The 17,423-nt window shown below is 41.7% G+C and overlaps 1 protein-coding gene across 3 annotated transcripts in view; it reads left to right on the forward strand.

Annotated features, from left to right (window-relative positions):
* The window catches only part of SLC8A1 (solute carrier family 8 member A1), a 346,526-nt gene that overhangs the window by 327,465 nt on the left and 1,638 nt on the right, over nucleotides 1-17,423 (forward strand). The gene's annotated exons all lie outside the window — the stretch shown is intronic.

Consider the following 17,423-nt stretch of genomic DNA (forward strand, 5'->3'; position numbering starts at 1 on the left):
ACATGCTCATCACGTCTTTCCTCAGGGTGTGTTGGCAGCTATCACCTTGGTAGGGAGTAGGGCTGGAGATGGAGGGCTAGAGCTGATGCCAGGTGTGAAGTGGGACTTCCTCTCTGCTTAGTGGCCATCACTGCCTTGTCAGGGTCATGGTCTGATCCCAAGTTGCTAGAGCAGAAACCCTGAGGGCCGGACTCAAGCTGACTCTGTTCCCTTAAAGGGTCTGTTCTTCCCTCTCCCTGCACCAGGGCCTTTGCCCCAGAGGGGTGTGCTGAAGCATGTGGGGCCTGTATGTAGACAGAGGTTCAGTGCATGGGCTGTGTAGGCAGCTGGTACTCCACTCAGATGCAGCCTTGGGTGTGAATCCCCTTTGTCTCTCAAAGCCAATCACTGAGCCCTGCCTCCGCCACCCTGCCCTATTGTAGAACTACTCTGCAAGTCTGGCAAGGACCTGCATGGACTCTCAGCAGGTACTGGCAGATTAGTCATGGTAGAGGGGCCTCTCTCAGTGATCTGGGTGGCTCCTGGTGTGCTGCCTGAGTAAGCGACAACACTGGCTACCGCTGCCCACCTGGGCTCCTCCCCAGAATGGGTCACCTTTGTGTCCCATGGTCTAGTCTTTTCCCTGGTCCTGGCTGCCCCAGATCCAGTACTGCACTGTGGTGTGGAGTAAGCAGGGCCAGAGCATTTGTTCAGGTCAGGCTGGGAAGTGGACCGAGGCAGTCACTGGCAACCTGGCAGCCACTAGGGTGGACCTCTCTCTGCCCTGCCTTGGGAGCTGGTCAACACATGCACACGCCTCATGAGTGGTATCCAAGCTTCTCCAGCCTTTCCATCTGACCCAGTGTTCCTCCAGCCAGGCAGGGGGCCTCTCTCCTCTGAGTAGGACCCCAGAACTGGGATGCCCGGTCTGTAGCTTGACCTGCTCACTCCACAGGTCCACTCTTGTAATCTCCCCTTTCCTCTGAGTCCCCTTCTAGGGGCCCAGGTCCTGAACTAATCACTTTTCTTCCTTCCTACCTGACTATGTGTGTACCTTTCTTACAGCTTTGGTTGTATAGGAGTTCTTCTACCAGTTTCCAGTTAGTTTTAAGTGAGAATTATTCATGGGGGGATGGGAGTTCCATGTCCTCTTACTCCATCTTGATTTCCCATCTTTCAGATTTTAAAATTCTGGGATACATAAATAAATTGTGCAAAAATGTGTATATAAAGACATGTCAAATATTTACCCACATTTTTTAATGGACTCATACTAGACATAGTTATATAACCTGCTTTTTCTCTTAGCAATGCATCATGAACATTTTTCTTTGCTAGTTAGTGTACCATTATGTCATTATTTTAACAATTACACAACATTATGTTATATGAAGTTGCAATTTATTTTACCAAAATTATGGACAATTCAGTTGTTGCTAATTTTTCTCTGACATAAAAACTGTGCTCTGACCATCCCCATACACACACTTTCACACTTGTAAAATTACTTCTAAATTCCCAGAAGTAGAATTGCTTGACCAAAGATTTTGTGGGTTTTTAAGACTTTTGATGGACATTTCTTTTTGCACAATATAATTCATAGGAATGAATTAATGGGAGAAATGTTACATCAAGTCAAGGAAAGGAGGAACCAGAAATTGGAGAATTGTCAGAACTTTCCAGAACCCCCTCAAGTCTCACCTGCTGCCTCCAGTGCTGTGTTGAAGTTGTATGCCACTGGCCTTTTATGTTTATTGAGTTGCCTCCATTTGCCTACTTTTAATAATTTTCATGTTCTCCTGAGCTTATAATACACAAAGCAATCTCTTCAAAAAGAGCATTTCTGTGTGGAATAAAAAGCTGCGTAGACATCCACAGGGTAAAAGCACAGGTTGAGTGTCTTCAGTGTATTGTCTAGATCCATAGACTTAGAATCACACCATATAGCCACCAGACAGGGAGTTTCCATTGTGACTCATTAAGGCTACCTGGAGGTGAGAGCAAGGGTTTCTGTTTTCATTTTTCTCCAGATTTTTCTTTCAGATCCTTCTCAGCTGTATTTAGCTCTAGTGAGACTTGGGGGACCTTTCGCTTTACCATGTCTAAAGTAGGACTAGAAAAGAGGAGGGAGAGGATTTGAGAGGATTCAGATGAGAAATGGATGTTCCCCAAAATAGAACAAAGCATAGAAGAAAGAACCAGGCTTCAAATGCAAGGAAGGTTAAGAGAGAGAAGGAGGGAGAAGCAAAATGGGGGACAGTTTTTTGTGCAGGGCAGCTCTGGACTGTTTCTGAGGCAAGAAGGGAGTTTCAGTTGTATCTTTCTAATAACAAACCAACATGGCTTAGGAAAGGGACAGTTAATGCAGCTCTTTGTTTTGGCCCCAATTCTGCCCTTTCTTTTTTCCTTTTGAAAATGTTGCTTGACTACATCCTACTGATTTTTTTACCCTCATGGATTTGGTATTATTAAAGCTTCATTATAAGAGTAAGAGAATTATGGCTAAAAATTCAAAATATCAAAAACTTTATTTTTTTTAATGTAGATTCATTCAAACCCATTTTTATGGGTTAAAGACAGGGTACATGTAATTCTGGGAGGAGCCAGGGACATAAGGAGTCAAAACAATTACTTTATCAGTCATTGATCTCTCAAAATGATCAGCTGTTTTAACACCATGTACTTACAATCATAGTTCAATGTGATGAAGTTTCTGTACATTTTCTTTGAACCCTTTGTCCATTTTCAAGTTTAAAGTATGTCAGTTATCTAGTCCTTATCAACACCTCATGGACTTGTGGTTAAGAACGTGCACTCCAGCTAGAGTCACACTCCTTTGGTCTGAATCCTAGCTTCACCTCTTACTGACTGTGTAACTTTGGTCAAATTTCTTATACTCTGGGCTTCAGTTGTCTCATCTGTTAAATAGGAATGATAATAGTAGCCACATGAAAGGGCTGTTTGTGGATTAAATGAGAATCTATGTGTGTATAGTGCTTCCCATAGGAAACCATATAAATGTTAGCTATTGTTGTCCTTATCTCCTCTATCATTTCTGGACATCAAAGACAGAACCACATTTTCCCATAATCCTGCATAAGGCCTATTAACCCTAAATCACGTGGCTGAAGGAAACCATAATAAAAGATTTTATTATCATCATTTCCTTTGTTATCACCAGAACAAAGATTTCTGAAATATAATAGGTAGTATTTATTGTTCATCTACTAATTTCCAGACACCACACTAAGCCTGTTTGCATCACTTCTTTTAATTATCTTAACAGCCATACAAATGAGGACTTGTATTTCACCTCTTTTACAGATGAGGTTTCAGAGGCTTAGGGAGGTTATACTGGGGTCACATGGCCAGTGCATGGCAAATGGGAGCAGAACCAGGTCTTACTTAAGCTTAGGCTCCTTACTACCATAACTAGATATATTATGCTGGCCAGAGTTATTAGGACTGGCATTCTTCAGTAACAGTAGTCATTATCCGGAGTAACACAGACTCAGGTGACCAAACTGGCCACTCACAGTGGCCTCAGCTTACTAAATGTTGGGTTGGCCAAACAGTTCATTCAGTTTTAAGTGAAAATAAAAGACATTTTTCATTTTCACCAAGAATATTATTGAACAGTGTATTCACTAATGGAATGAACTGTTTGGCCAACCCAATATCTCCATGCTAAGCAGAACCATTACCTCACATGGACCAACAGGGAACTGTCGGACACCATGGTCGTCATCCAGCTGCTGGTTTACCAGAGCAAGGAGACTTCTTTAAAGTCAGTCAGCCTTGTACCCCTTACTTGATCAGGCACACATTGGAATGTCCACCACTATAATCTGCATCAACATTTTTATTTGGGGAAGTAAACAAGCACGACTCCCAGGGTACCACGCATACATAATCTGATCCACTCCAGAACTGTGTTAATCCAGGTCTCAAGAGACAGCAGATCAGAACACAGCTTCTTTCCTCTACACCCAGCTAGTTGATTTAAGGTTCTTTTCAGGATCAAGAGTGAGAGGGGGAACAGATGACTGAGAAATTGAAGAGCCCCCATCTCAGATAAACCATCAGAGTTCTTTGGAAGGCTCAAAGTGTTTTTACTAACATCAAAGAATTAGAATCGCGGACTTTTGAAAATCTTAGCAAACGCCATGAAGCTAAGAGCTTGAACAAGGAAGGGCAACCTTGGATCCACTCTTGGACATTCATGAACGTTGTTCTGAAGAACAATCGCGTTATGGGTATGTTTAAGAGTGGAGTGTTTACTCTTTTTGAGAACATGTATCAAATTAGTTTGGAAGGCAGATCAAATAGCACTGCTGGTTATCGCTCATTCTCTTCTCTGCCTTGTGTTCCCTGATAAATAAACCCCTATTATTTTTCTAGTTTATTTGGAATTAATCTTTCTTTGAACTTGAAATATACCAGGATTTCAGATACATCATAGGAAAATTAAGTCCCAGCGGTAACCCTGCAAAGTGCAAACATTCAAGTTAACATATCAAAATGAAAAATTATTTGATAACAAAATGTTGATTTTTTTTAACTTTTTATTTTATATTGGAGTATAGTTGATTAACAATGTTGTGTTAGTTTCAGGTGTACAGCAAAGTGATTCAGTTATACATATACATGTATCTATTCTTTTTCAAATTATTTTCCCATTTAGGTTATTACACAATATTGAGCAGAGTTCCCTGTGTTATACAGTAGGTTCTTGTTGGTTATCTAGCAGTGTGTATGTGTCAATCCCATACTTCCAATTTATCCCTCCCCCCGAACCTTTCCCCTTTGGTAGCCATAAGTTTGTTTTCTGTCCATCTGTTTCTGTTTTGCAAATAAGTTCGTTTGTATCATTTTTTTTAGATTCCAAATAGAAGTGATATCATATGATATTTGTCTTTCTCTGTCTGACTTACTTCACTTAGTATGATAATCTCTAGGTCCATCCATGTTGCTGCAAATGGCATTATTTCATTATTTTTATGGCTGAGTAATATTCCATTGTATATATGTACCACATCTTCTTTATCCATTCCTCTGTTGATGGACACTTAGTTTGCCTCCATGTCTTGGCTATTGTAAACCATGCTGCAATGAACATTGGGATGCATGTATCCTTTCAAACCATGGTTTTCTCTGGATATATGCCCATGAATGGGATTGCTGGATCATAGGGTAGTTCTATTTTTAGTTTTTTAAGGAACCTCCCATACTGTTCTCCATAGTAGTTGTACCAATTTACATTCCCACCAACAGTGTAGGAGGGTTCCCTTTTCTCTACACCCTCTCCAGCATTTATTATTTGTAGACTTTTTGATGATGACCATTCTGACTGGTGTGAGGTGATATCTCATTGTAGTTTTGATTTGCATTTCTCTAATAAATAGTGATGTAGAGCATCTTTACATGTGCCTCTTGGCTATCTGTATGTCTTCCTTGGAGAAATGTCTATTTAGGTCTTCTGCCCATTTTTTGATTGGGTTGTTTGTTTTTTTGATACTGAGATGCATGAGCTGTTTGTAAATTTTGGAGATTAATCCCTTATTAATTAGTTGGTTACATCATTTGCAAATATTTTCTCCCATTCTGTGGGTTGTCTTTTCATTTTGTTTATGATTTCCATTGCTGTGCTATAGCTTCTGAGTTTAATTAGGTCCCATTTGTTTATTTTAATTTTTATTTCTATTACCCTAGGAGACAGTCGAAAAAGATATTGCTGTGATTTATGTCAGAGTGTTCTGCCTATGTTTTCCTCTAGGAGTTTTATAGTATCAGGTCTTACATTTAGGTCTTTAATCCATTTTGAGTCCATTTTTGTATATGGTGTTAAAGAATGTTCTAATTTCATTCTGTTACATGTAGCTGTCCAGTTTTCCAAGCACCATTTATTGATGAGACTATCTTTCTCCATTGTATAGTCTTACCTTCTTTGACATAGATTAATTGACCATAGGTGCGTGGGTTTCTCTCTGGGCTTTCTATCCTGTTCCATTGATCTATATTTGTGTTTTTGTGCCAGTACTGTACTCTTTTGATGACTGTAGCTTTGTAGTATAGTCTGAAATCAGGGAGCCTGATTCCTCCAGCTTCATTTTTCTTAATCAAGATTGCTTTGCTTATTCGGGATTTTTTGTGTCTCAATACAAATTTTAGGATTTTTTGCTCTAGTTCTGTGAAAAATGTCATTGGTAATTTAATAGGGATTGCATTGAATCTGCAGATTGCCTTGAGTAATACAGTCATTTTCACAATATTGATTCCTCCAATCCAAGAACACACTAGATCTTTCCATGTGTTTGTGTCATCTTTGATTTCTTTCATCAGCATCTTACAGTTTTCAGAGTACTGGTCTTTTGCATCCTTAGGTAGGTTAATTCCAGGTGTTTTATTCTTTTTGATGTGATGGTAAATGGGATTGTTTAACTTCCCCTTCTGATGTTTTGTTGTTAGTGTATAGAAATGCAACAGATTCTGTGTATTAATTTTGTATCCTGCAACTTTACCAATTCATTGATGAGCTCTAGTAGTTTTCTGGTGGCATCTTTAAGATTTTCTATGTATAGTATCATGTCATCTGCCTACAGTGACGGTTTTACTTCTTCTTTTCCGATTTGGATTCCTTTTATTTTTCTTCTCTGATTGCCATGGCTAGGACATCCAAAACTAAGTTGAAAAAAGAAGCGAGAGTGGACACCCTTGTCTTGTTCCTGATCTTAGAGGAAATGCTCTCAGCTTTTCACCATTGAGAATGATGTTTGCTGTAGGTTTGTCATATATGGCCTTTATTATGTTGAGGTAGGTTCCCTCTATGCCCACTTTCTGGAGAGTTTTTATAATAAATCGGTGTTGAATTTTGTAAAAGCTTTTTCTGCATCTATTGAGATGACCATATGGTTTTTATTCTTAAACTTGTTGATGTGGTGTATCACACTGATTAATTTGTGGATATTGAAAAATCCTTGCATCCCCAGGATAAATCCCACATGATCATGGTATATGATCCTTTTAATGTATTTTTGGATTCAGTTTGCTAGTATTTTGTTCAGGACTTTTGCATCTATGTTCTTCAGTGTTATTGGTCTGTAGTTTTCTTTTTTGTGACATTTTTGTCTGGTTTTGGTATCAGGGTTATGGTGGCCTCGTAGAATGAGTTTGGGAGTGTTCCTCCCTCTGCTATATTTTGGAAGAGTTTCAGAAGGATATGTGTTAACTCTTCTCTAAATGTTTGATAAAATTTGCCTGTGAAGCCATCTGGTCCTGGACGTTTGTTTGTTGGGAGTTTTTAAATCACAGTTTCAATTTCAGTACATGTGATTGATCTGTTCATATTTTCTACTTCTTCCGGGTTCAGTCTTGGAAGACTGTACCTTTCTAAGAATTTGTTCATTTCTTCTAGGTTGTCCATTTTATTGGCATATAGTTGCTTGTAGTAGTCTCTCATGATCCTTTGTATTTCTGTGGCTTCCATTGTAACTTCTTCTTTTTCATATCTAATTTTATTGATTTGAGCCCTCTCCCTCTTTTTTTTTGATGGGTCTGGCTAAAGGTTTATCAATTTTGTTAATCTCAAAGAACCAGCTTTTAGTTTCATTTACCTTTGCTATTGTTTCCTTCATCTATATTTCTGATCTTTATGATTTCTTTCCTTCTACAAACAAAACTTTGGGTTTTGTTTGTTCTTCTTTCTCTAGTTTCGTTAGGTATAAGTTTAGGTTGTTTGAGGTTTTTCTTGTTTCCTGAGGTAAGATTGTATTGCTATAAACTTCCCTCTTAGAAGTGCTTTTGCTGCATCCCATAGGTTTGAGATTGTTGTGCTTTCCTTTTCATTTGTCTCTAGGTATTTTTTAATTTCCTCTTTGATTTTTTTTTTTTTAGTGATCCATTTGTTGTTTAGTAGCATATTGTTTAGTCTCCATGTGTTTGTGTTTTTTACAGTTTTTTTTTTCTTGTAGTTGATTTCTAACCTCAAAGTGTTGTGGTCAGAAAAGATGCTTGATGTGATTTCAATTTTCTTAAATTTACTGAAGCTTGCTTTTTGGCCCAGCATGTGATCAGTCCTGGAGAATGTTCCATGTGCACTTGAGAAGAATGTGTGTTGTGGTGCTTTTTGATGGAATGCTCTATAAATATTAAATTCATCTGGCCTAATGTGTTAAGTCCTGTGTTTCCTTATTTATTTTCATTTTGGATGATCTGTCTGTTGGTGAAAGTGGGGTGTTAAAATTCCCTACTATTATTGTGTTACTGTCGATTTCCCCTTTTACAGCTGTTAGAATTTGCCTTATTTACTGAGGTGTATATTTACAATTGTTATATCTTCTTCTTGGATTGATCCCTTGATCATTATGGAGTGTCCTTCCTTGTCTCTTGTAACATTCTTTAAAGTCTATTTTCTCTGATATAAGTATTGCTACTCCAGCTTTCTTGTGGTTTCCATTTGCATGGACTTTTTCCATCCCCTTGTTTTCAGTCTGTATGTGTCTCTAGATCTGAAGTGGGTCTCTTGTAGACAGCCTGTATACAGGTCTTGTTTTTGTATCCATTCCGCCAGTCTATGTCTTTTGGTTGAAGCATTTAATCCTTTTAAGTAATTATCAATATGTATGCTCTTATTGCCATTTTCATAATTGTTCTTGGTTCGTTGTTGGCCTTTTTTCTTTCCTCCTCTTTTGTTCTCTTGTGAGTTGATGACTTAGTGTTGTGTTTGGATTCCTTTTTCTTTTTTGTGTGTATATCTATTGTAGATTTTTGGTTTGGTTACCATGAGTTTTTGATATAGCAATCTGTATATAAACAAGATTGTTTTAAGTTTCTGGCCTTTTATTTTTTTAAAATCTTTATTGAAGTATAATTGCTTTACAATGGTGTGTTAGTTTCTGCTTTTATAACAAAGTGAGTCAGTTATACATATACATATGTTCCCATGTCTCTTCCATCTTGTGTCTCCCTCCCTCCCAACCTCCCTATCCCACCCCTCTAGGTGGTCACAAAGCACCGAGCTGATCTCCCTGTGCTACGCGGCTGCTTCCCACTATCTGTCTACTTTACGTTTGGTAGCGTATATATGTCCATGCCTCTCTCTCGCTTTGTCACAGCTTACCCTTCCCCCTCCCCATAACCTCAAGTCCATTCTCAAGTAGGTCTGTGTCTTTATTCCTGTTTTACCCCTAGGTTCTTCATGACATTTTTTCCCCTAAATTCCATATATATGTGTTAGCATACAGTATTTGTCTTTCTCTTTCCGACTTACTTCACTCTGTATGACAGACTCTAGGTCTATCCACCTCATTACAAATAGCTCAATTTCGTTTCTTTTTATGGCTGAGTAATATTCCATTGTATATATGTGCCACATCTTCTTTATCCATTCATCGGATGATGGACACTTAGGTTGTTTCCATCTCCAGGCTATTGTAAATAGAGCTGCAATGAACATTTTGGTACATGACTTTTTGAATTATGGTTTTCTCAGGGTATATGCCCAGTAGTGGGATTGCTGGGTCATCTGGTAGTTCTATTTGTAGTTTTTTAAGGAACCTCCATACTGTTCTCCATAGTGACTGTATCAATTTACATTCCCCCCAACAGTGCAAGAGTGTTCCCTTTTCTCCACACCCTCTCCAGCATTTATTGTTTCTACATTTTTTTGATGGCCATTCTGACTGGTGTGAGATGATATCTCATTGTAGTTTTGATCTGCATTTCTCTAATGATTAATGATGTTGAGCATTCTTTCATGTGTTTGTTGGCAGTCTGTATATCTTTGGAGAAATGTCTATTTAGGTCTTCTGCCCATTTTTGGATTGGGTTGTTTGTTTTTTTTATATTGAACTGCATGAGTTGCTTGTATATTTTGGAGATTAAACATTTCTTGTATCTTCTTGCTCCATCCCTCCATTCTTTTTCCAAGATCTTGGATCACTATCATTACTCTGAATTTTTTATTTTTTTTTACAGTACACAGGCCTCTCACTGTTGTGGCCTCTCCCGTTGTGGAGCACAGGCTCTGGACACACGGGCTCAGCATCCATGGCTCACGGGCCCATCCACTCCACGGCATGTGGGATCTTCCCGGACCGGGGCATGAACCCGTGTCCCCTGAATTGGCAGGTGGACTCTCAACCACTGCGCCACCAGGGAAGCCCTGAATTCTTTTTTGGGTAGATTACCTATTGCCCCTTCACTTAGTTGTTCTTCTGGGGTTTTATCTTGTTCCTTCATCTGGGACATTTCCTCTCCTGTCTCATTTTTTCTCACTTTCTGTGATTGCAGTTTCTGTTCCACAGGCTGCAGGATTGTAGTTCTTCTTGTTCCTGCTGTCTGGCCCCTGGTGGATGAGGTTGTCTCAGAGGCTTGTGCAAGTTTCCTGGTGGGAGAGACTGGTTCCTGCCCACTGGTGGGTGGAACTGGGTATGTCCCTCTGGTGGCCAGGGCCATGTCAAGCGGTGAGTTTAGTGGGCAACTATATGCTCAAGAAGACTTTAAGCAGCCTGTCTGCTGATGGGTGGGGCTGTGTTCCTGCCCTGTTGGGTGTCTGGACTGAGGAGTCCCAGCACTGGAGCCTACAGCCTGTTGGGTGGGGCCAGGTCTTGGTGAGAAAATGGTGGCCCCCTCAAGGGCTCACACCAATGAGTACTCCCCAGAACTGCCAGTGTCTTTGTCCCTACAGTGAGCCACAGGCACCCCTGCCTCCACAGGAGACCCTCCACCACCAGCAGGTAGGTCTGGCCCAGGCCCTTATGAGGCCACTGCTTTTTTTCACTGGGTCCTGGTGTGCACAAGACCTTGTGTGTGTGTGCCCTCCAAGAGTGGAGTTTCTGTTTTCCCCAGTCCTGTGGAATTCCTGTGATGAAACCCTGCTGGCCTTCAAAGCCAGATTCTCTGGGGCCTCCACCTCCTGTTGCCAGACCCCCAGGCTGGGAGCCTGACATGGGGCTCAGAACTTTCGCTCTTGTGAAGACTTCTGTGACATAATTATTTTCCAGTTTATGGGTTGCCCACCCAGTGGGTATGGGATTTGATTTTATCACAATTGAGCCCCTCCTACCGGCTCATTGTGGCTTCTTTGGCTTTGGATTTAGGATAACTTTTTTGGTAAGTTCCAGTGTTTTGTTGTTGATGGTTTTTCAGCAGTTAGTTGTGATTTTGGTGTTCTCATAAGAAGATGTGAGCTCACGTCCTCTACTCTGCTATCTTGTCTCCACCCTGTTGTTCCCAAAACACTGATTTTGTTGACCTATGGGTCAGAGCTATTCCATGCATTATCTCAGCTAATCCAGGGAAGGTGCCATTGTCCTTACACAGAGGGTGAAGCAAGGGCTCTGAGTAGTTGGTTAGTGGACCTCAGTCTGCTTGGGGAGCTTTGAAAGATGCCAGTGCTCAGACCGCATTCCAGACCAAGGAAGCAGAAACTCATAGTGGACCTCACAATTTGGTATTTTTCAAAAGTTACCCTGGTGATAAAAATGAGTAGAAACAGGTCTTCTGACCTGCCAACATGAGTCCTCTTGAGCTTTTCACTTACCTCTTTTCTTCTCTTCTAAAAATAGGTGTCATTGTCTCCATTTCTTTTTCAGGGACAGTTTTTATGGGCAGAAATTTTACGTGTTTTTCCCTTTTTCAGTTTTTACAACTCCTCTCCTAACTGGTCATTATTCAGTCAAACATCAGTAATTCCCTGATCTCTTAAACTTCACTTAGATGTCAAACAAGGTTTCTTTTCATTTGAACCAGTGAAGTGAGTATGTGTATGTAAGTAAGAAAGTGTGGGTTTCATATTTACTGGGGTAAATAAATATCACTGTAAGGTCGGATCTTAACAAACGGCATTGCGAAACAGAGGAAAGCTTCAAGTGAGCTTTGTTAGGGGGCGCTCCCGGGCGAGGTTCACTGGTCCGAGAGAAAGGGGCCAGAGAAGTCGCACCCGGGCAAAGGTTGGGCAAGATTTTATAGGGGAAGAAGGGAAAGGGGTGTGGTGAATCTGGGAGGGCGCAGGGTATTCCTTATTTGATGGTCTCTTCGGGCATCGTGGGAATATCTGGTGCCGGTTACATCAGTCTTGGGACCACTAGTCCCGGCCCTTGAAAGGTGGGAAGGCTGGGCCAGGTGGAAAGTCCCCAGGTCAGTTCCTGGAACTGGGTGGTCCGGAATGTCTCCAGGTCAGTTTCTGGAACTGGGTGGTCCGGAGAGTTTCGGTCTGATGCAACCTGTGAATCTGATTGCGTTCCCCTGCCTCGGGCCAGTTGGCCTTACAATCACAACCAAAAGCAAAAACTTGTTTAAGGTTCTTAGTGACAGGGAATGAGTACAAAAATAAAATTTCCATTTGAATTCTCAAAGAGGGAAACAAAACTGCATAGAAGAGAGGAAAGGATAGAGAGGAATACATACATTGTTTAAGCAAAGAGGTCTGCCTTTCAGTCACTAGTAAAATTAGGGCCATGAACCAGATCTCTAATGTCTTTTTATGACTTAGGTTATATGGAATTTTCAAAATAAAAATCTCTTTGATTTTAAGAATAGTTGTATGTTCTACCACATTTTTAAATACCTAGGACCATAAAGTTAATATGTCTTTAAAGGGTGTTATAACTCCCCAGAAGCTTAGAATCATTACAGTAACTCACAATTCCATACCACTTATGGATTCTGTTGTATTATAAAAATAATTACTAGGGCTTCCCTGGTGGCGCAGTGGTTGAGAGTCCGCCTGCTGATGCAGGGGACACGGGTTCGTGCCCCAGTCCGGGAAGCTCCCACATGCCGCAGAGTGTCAGGGCCCGTGAGCCATGGCCGCTGAGCCTGCGTGTCCGGAGCCTATACTCCGCAACGAGACAGGCCACAGTACCACAAAAAAAAAAAAAAAAAAAAAAAAACTAATATTGAGCACTAATTAAGGGCCAGGCCCTATTCTGAGCGCTGTTCATGTTAACTCATTTCCCTCAAAACCATCTTAAAGTAGATAAGCTTCTTACCTGGCAAGTGAAAGAGCCAGAATTCAACTAATTTAAGTAATTTCACTGTTTCCTTGGCCTTTTATAGCTGCCATGCTGGAATGGGTTTTTTTTTTTTTCCAAAAAAAATTAAGAGTATAGCACAACTTGAGAGTGGGGGACTTCATGGTCAAGCAGTCCCAGCCCCTCCACCAAGCTGTTTTATGAGCAAATGACCACTCTATCAGAGGGCATCACTGTCTCTAAGAGGAATCAGCTGCTCCTTACTTCTCAATTAGCTGCTTCCCTGAGACTCAAACATCTCTTCCTGCCAGCAAGGTCCCCCCAAACTGTGGGCACTGGGAGTAGGGAGTAGTAGCTTCCATTTCCATGCCTGAGAGCTGTGGTTCTTGAAACTTGCTGTAAAAGCTAGGTACCTCAGGCACTTATTAAAATGTGTATTCCTGTATCTTTTTCTCAGAGAGTCTGATTAAGTGGGTGAAGGGTGGAGCCCCAAATCCTCATTGTTTTTTTAACTAGGCTCTCCCAGTATTTCCAGTGCCAGTGATATGCACACTTGATTGACATGATACACAGTATCTGAAACAGTCATCACTGCCACCAGTTATTGCATGGCTACACTCATATAAATGGTCATGTGATTTGAAGTAAGTAACCTTGCCAACATTTCTTACCTATTTTTAAGAGGTCAAATGACCCTGTGCTGTGTGGTTCAACTCCATAAATGCTGCCACAATTTCGTCACTGGCAAGAGCTTCAAGTCTAGAGATCACTTTGCCTATTTCAAAATGAGATATTGTCATCATTAGTCAATTTGAAGGAAGGTGGGTGGTCATGTACAAACGCCTGCAAAAAAGAAAAATCCCACCAAAATCATATATATGAATTTAGTCTCTTGATGTATTCTATGTACCACCCAAACAGTAAAGTTAGGAAACCAGAACCTCCCAGAGAGTGAGTGTCCTGCCCAAGAGCACACTGACAGAAGAGCCCAGAGGGTCCCCTTGATGAGACTTCTCCCACTAACACAGCAGGAAGCTCTGAACCGCCTGGTCTGTCCCCTGCGTCATCAGTAATTCACAGGTGATGGGAGGCGGCAACCATGCCTCCTTAGCAGGCTGGGTTCCAGCCAAAATCTGCTCCTGGGCGCAAAGCACTTGAGAGCTGCACAGCTGGCCCCCAGCACATGCTAAGAGTCAAGACGAAGATAAACCACGTGGGATGGTACTCTAGGTAATACGAAAACCCTTCCTGTGACCTGCTGGGCTGTAAGAACTATCCTTTTTACAGAAGAGATGTTTGAGGCTTAGTCTGTATGTAGCGATAAAGTTCAGTTAAAAAATCATTTCTAGAGTAAAGGGGAGTGTGTTGATATCTAGTCAATATTCCTGCATATTGACTAGATGACTTAGCCACCAAGGTTAGATGCAGAGAACAATTATGTCCTGACTCTGTAACCTGTGGCTTAATTCCAGCCACACGGCCTGCCAAACAAATCTTCCCTGTTAGTGGGTACCAAGGAGGCAGGACCAAAAGTCTAAAACTCTACAACTAATTTAAAATGTATTACAATTCAGGGGGCGCGGGTTCGATCCCTGGCCAGGGAACTAAGGTCCTGCATGCCTTACAGTATGGCCAAAAAAAAAAGAGTAAAATTTTAGCGCTTGCATTTCCGTCAAGAAGTTTATAGGGGCTGATCAAAGGGCTCAGAATAGTGACTAGTCCATGTGTCCAGCCCATCGATATTTGCCAAGATTATTCCTATTTGCCAAGATTATTCCTATTGTGAGTCTTATTACATAATAAAAGACATGGCAAACAAATTATAATATGGCTGAGCAATGAATAGAACTGAAGTTTGAGAATAAAGATGTTTATAAGAAAGGAAAAATATAAAAATAAAATTCATTGGAATTCACGGTGGGAGTTAGAAGCAAAAATTACTATTGGAATACTAACCTGAAGTATATATGTAGATATAGGTATACACACATATGTAAATGATTATCAACATCACTTAGTTTGTACCAATCACAGTGGAAATCTGATTCATAGATGTTTGTATTTAAAGGGCCAAGTTCTGAATATGCTTACACCATGTCAATAGTCCTTGTTTGGACGTCACTCTCGGGAGTGGCATTTGAGTGGCTTTTGCCTTGTTCAGCAATGAGCAGGTTGTGGGCTTGGCATTCAGGGTCAGGCTTGGCAGGGCCTCGCCTGCAGTCTGTGGTCCGCTGCTCTGTGCACTAAGCAGCAGTGAGAGAAGGTAGTTGGGGAGATTCCATCACACTTCCTTTGGAAATCAGAGTTGTCTCTGTTGCAATTAAGGCTGATGGTTTGGATTTACTTGTGTTTCTACAGTTTTTTTTTACACAGCTTTTGAATTGAAAAGCAAAGGTCTAATGTGTAACCCAGGTAAAAAAAACCTCCCTGATTCAGAGGCCCAAACATGTTTCCTTTATGTGAGGAGCTAATCACTTTGGCAACTAATTTTCAGAGAATCCAAAGAAAGGCATTTGTAAACAGAAACCTAATATTAAAAAGAATTCTCATGCGCTATTCACATTAATAGGCTATTGAAAAATGGCTTAAGGGAGAAGTCCCTGCAGACCCAGGAGGGCCCAGTAAATCTTTGAATTTGTGCCTCATTCCCTTCTGGGGCGGCAGCAGAGATGCCATCCAGAAAGTCCAAGGCTTCCGAGTGGAGATGGGGCACCTGGAAGTCTAGTGTGCCACATACTGCATGCCGGGGGAGGTATGCGTGCGTCTGCTGTGGAACATGCCAGGTCCCCGCCCCTGCAGCTTGGGGGGGAAGGCACCCCCCAGTCACTAGCTGCCACCAGCAGCCACATCAGTGCAGAATAACATCTCAGGTGATCCTCAGCAGCAGCTGATCTGTAAGTGGCTTTCTCCTGCTTTAGACTCTGTTCCTTTACTTTCCTTGCTGAGCTGTCTGCCTGTCCTCGAAAAGTCAAAGCAAAATGACTTCATTGTTTTTGAGGCTGCTGCTGTGTCAGGTCCTAAGAACTCTTAGTAATGAACAGCAAGAGACCGTGAAGATTGTCTCACTGGGCTTTTACTCACCGGCCTCTGTTGCGATAGTCCTGATAGGGCTGCAGTGTGTGATCACGAACGCAGAAAGGCAGCACCCGTCCAGCAGGACAGGTCAGCACGCTGCCTGTACCTCCTTCAGTCTTGGCTCTCACTGGTACAGGAAGGAGCTGCTTCCAGGTTTCTGAGTGGAAGGCACGGGGCACCCTGAAATGGACCGAGAGGGAAGGAAACCTTCAGCCTTCCTGGGAGGGGCGGTGAGGTCTAGGGTGGGAATGGGCTCTGAAATCAAACAGATTTGGTTTCAGAGTCCTTGCTTTGTTGACGGACACCCTGTCCAAGAGGCACACTGTCACAACATCACTGTTTCCCACACAGTAAAAGCGGAATAATAGCATCTACTCTATAAGGTTGATAAGAGGGTCGAATGAAAATATCCGTGTAACGTGTGTAGCACAGAGTAAGCAGTCCGCCTCTTCATAAAACAGTAATTAAAATATGCTTTCCGTCACAGAAAGGTCAGAATCAGTGAGATGGGCCCTCAAGGTTAACCAGTTCCCTTTCAGAAGGAATGTGACACCACAGATCCAGTAGCTTCTCAGCACCCATGGTAAAAGCCTAAGAATCTACAGGCTGATAGAAACGTACGTGCTTTATGTATCCTCCTCATTGGAAGTGGCAACGAATAGCAACAGAGGGCAGAGAGTCATCCAGGTATCACACAGCTACACGCATGCTCAGAGCATCCTGCCTTGTAGTAACAGCATACCTGCCATTGCTGGCTTTGCACACGTGAGTGCAATTTGACAGTGACTAATATCTACTCTAAACCGACTGTGCAGCGTATTTTGCAGAGGTAACTGAAAGGACTTTGATACCAGTAACTAGGTGAGCATATAGAAAGGAAGTTGAATATCTTACAAGTCCTGTTCACATCTTAATAAAGGGAGCTATTTCAGATCCAGCGTCAACTTGTAATAACTGGATCTAGGCAGCTCCATTCACACCATCTTCCCAAAGCAACAAAAAGGAGCTGCTCTTGCTTTGTACAAAGAAACGTTAGCATTTTACATAGAATAGCTCAATTGAACAAAAGCACTCCGAAGTGGGCATTACTATCCTCATTTCACAGATTAGGAAATTGAGTCTCAGAAAAACTAAGTAATCTGCCTGGGGTCACACATTCCGTTGTGCAGGCAGAATCCGACACCCTCTGACTCAAGTTTGCACTAAGCTCCTGTGCTCGACTCACCAAGTGTAAGTCAGTCTCGTCCTCCTCCCTGTAGAGAAAGGAAATGTATGATTTTCCCAGCTTCAGAGAAAAGATGCATACGGGATTATTGGCGAACAAAGAGCTTTGAGGGGCTTCCCTGGTGGCGCAGAGGCTGAGAGTCCGCCTGCCGATGCAGGGGATGCAGGTTC

Source organism: Mesoplodon bidens, assembly GCF_964165515.1.
Source record: "Mesoplodon bidens genome assembly, chromosome: 14".
NCBI lineage: Eukaryota > Metazoa > Chordata > Mammalia > Artiodactyla > Ziphiidae > Mesoplodon > Mesoplodon bidens.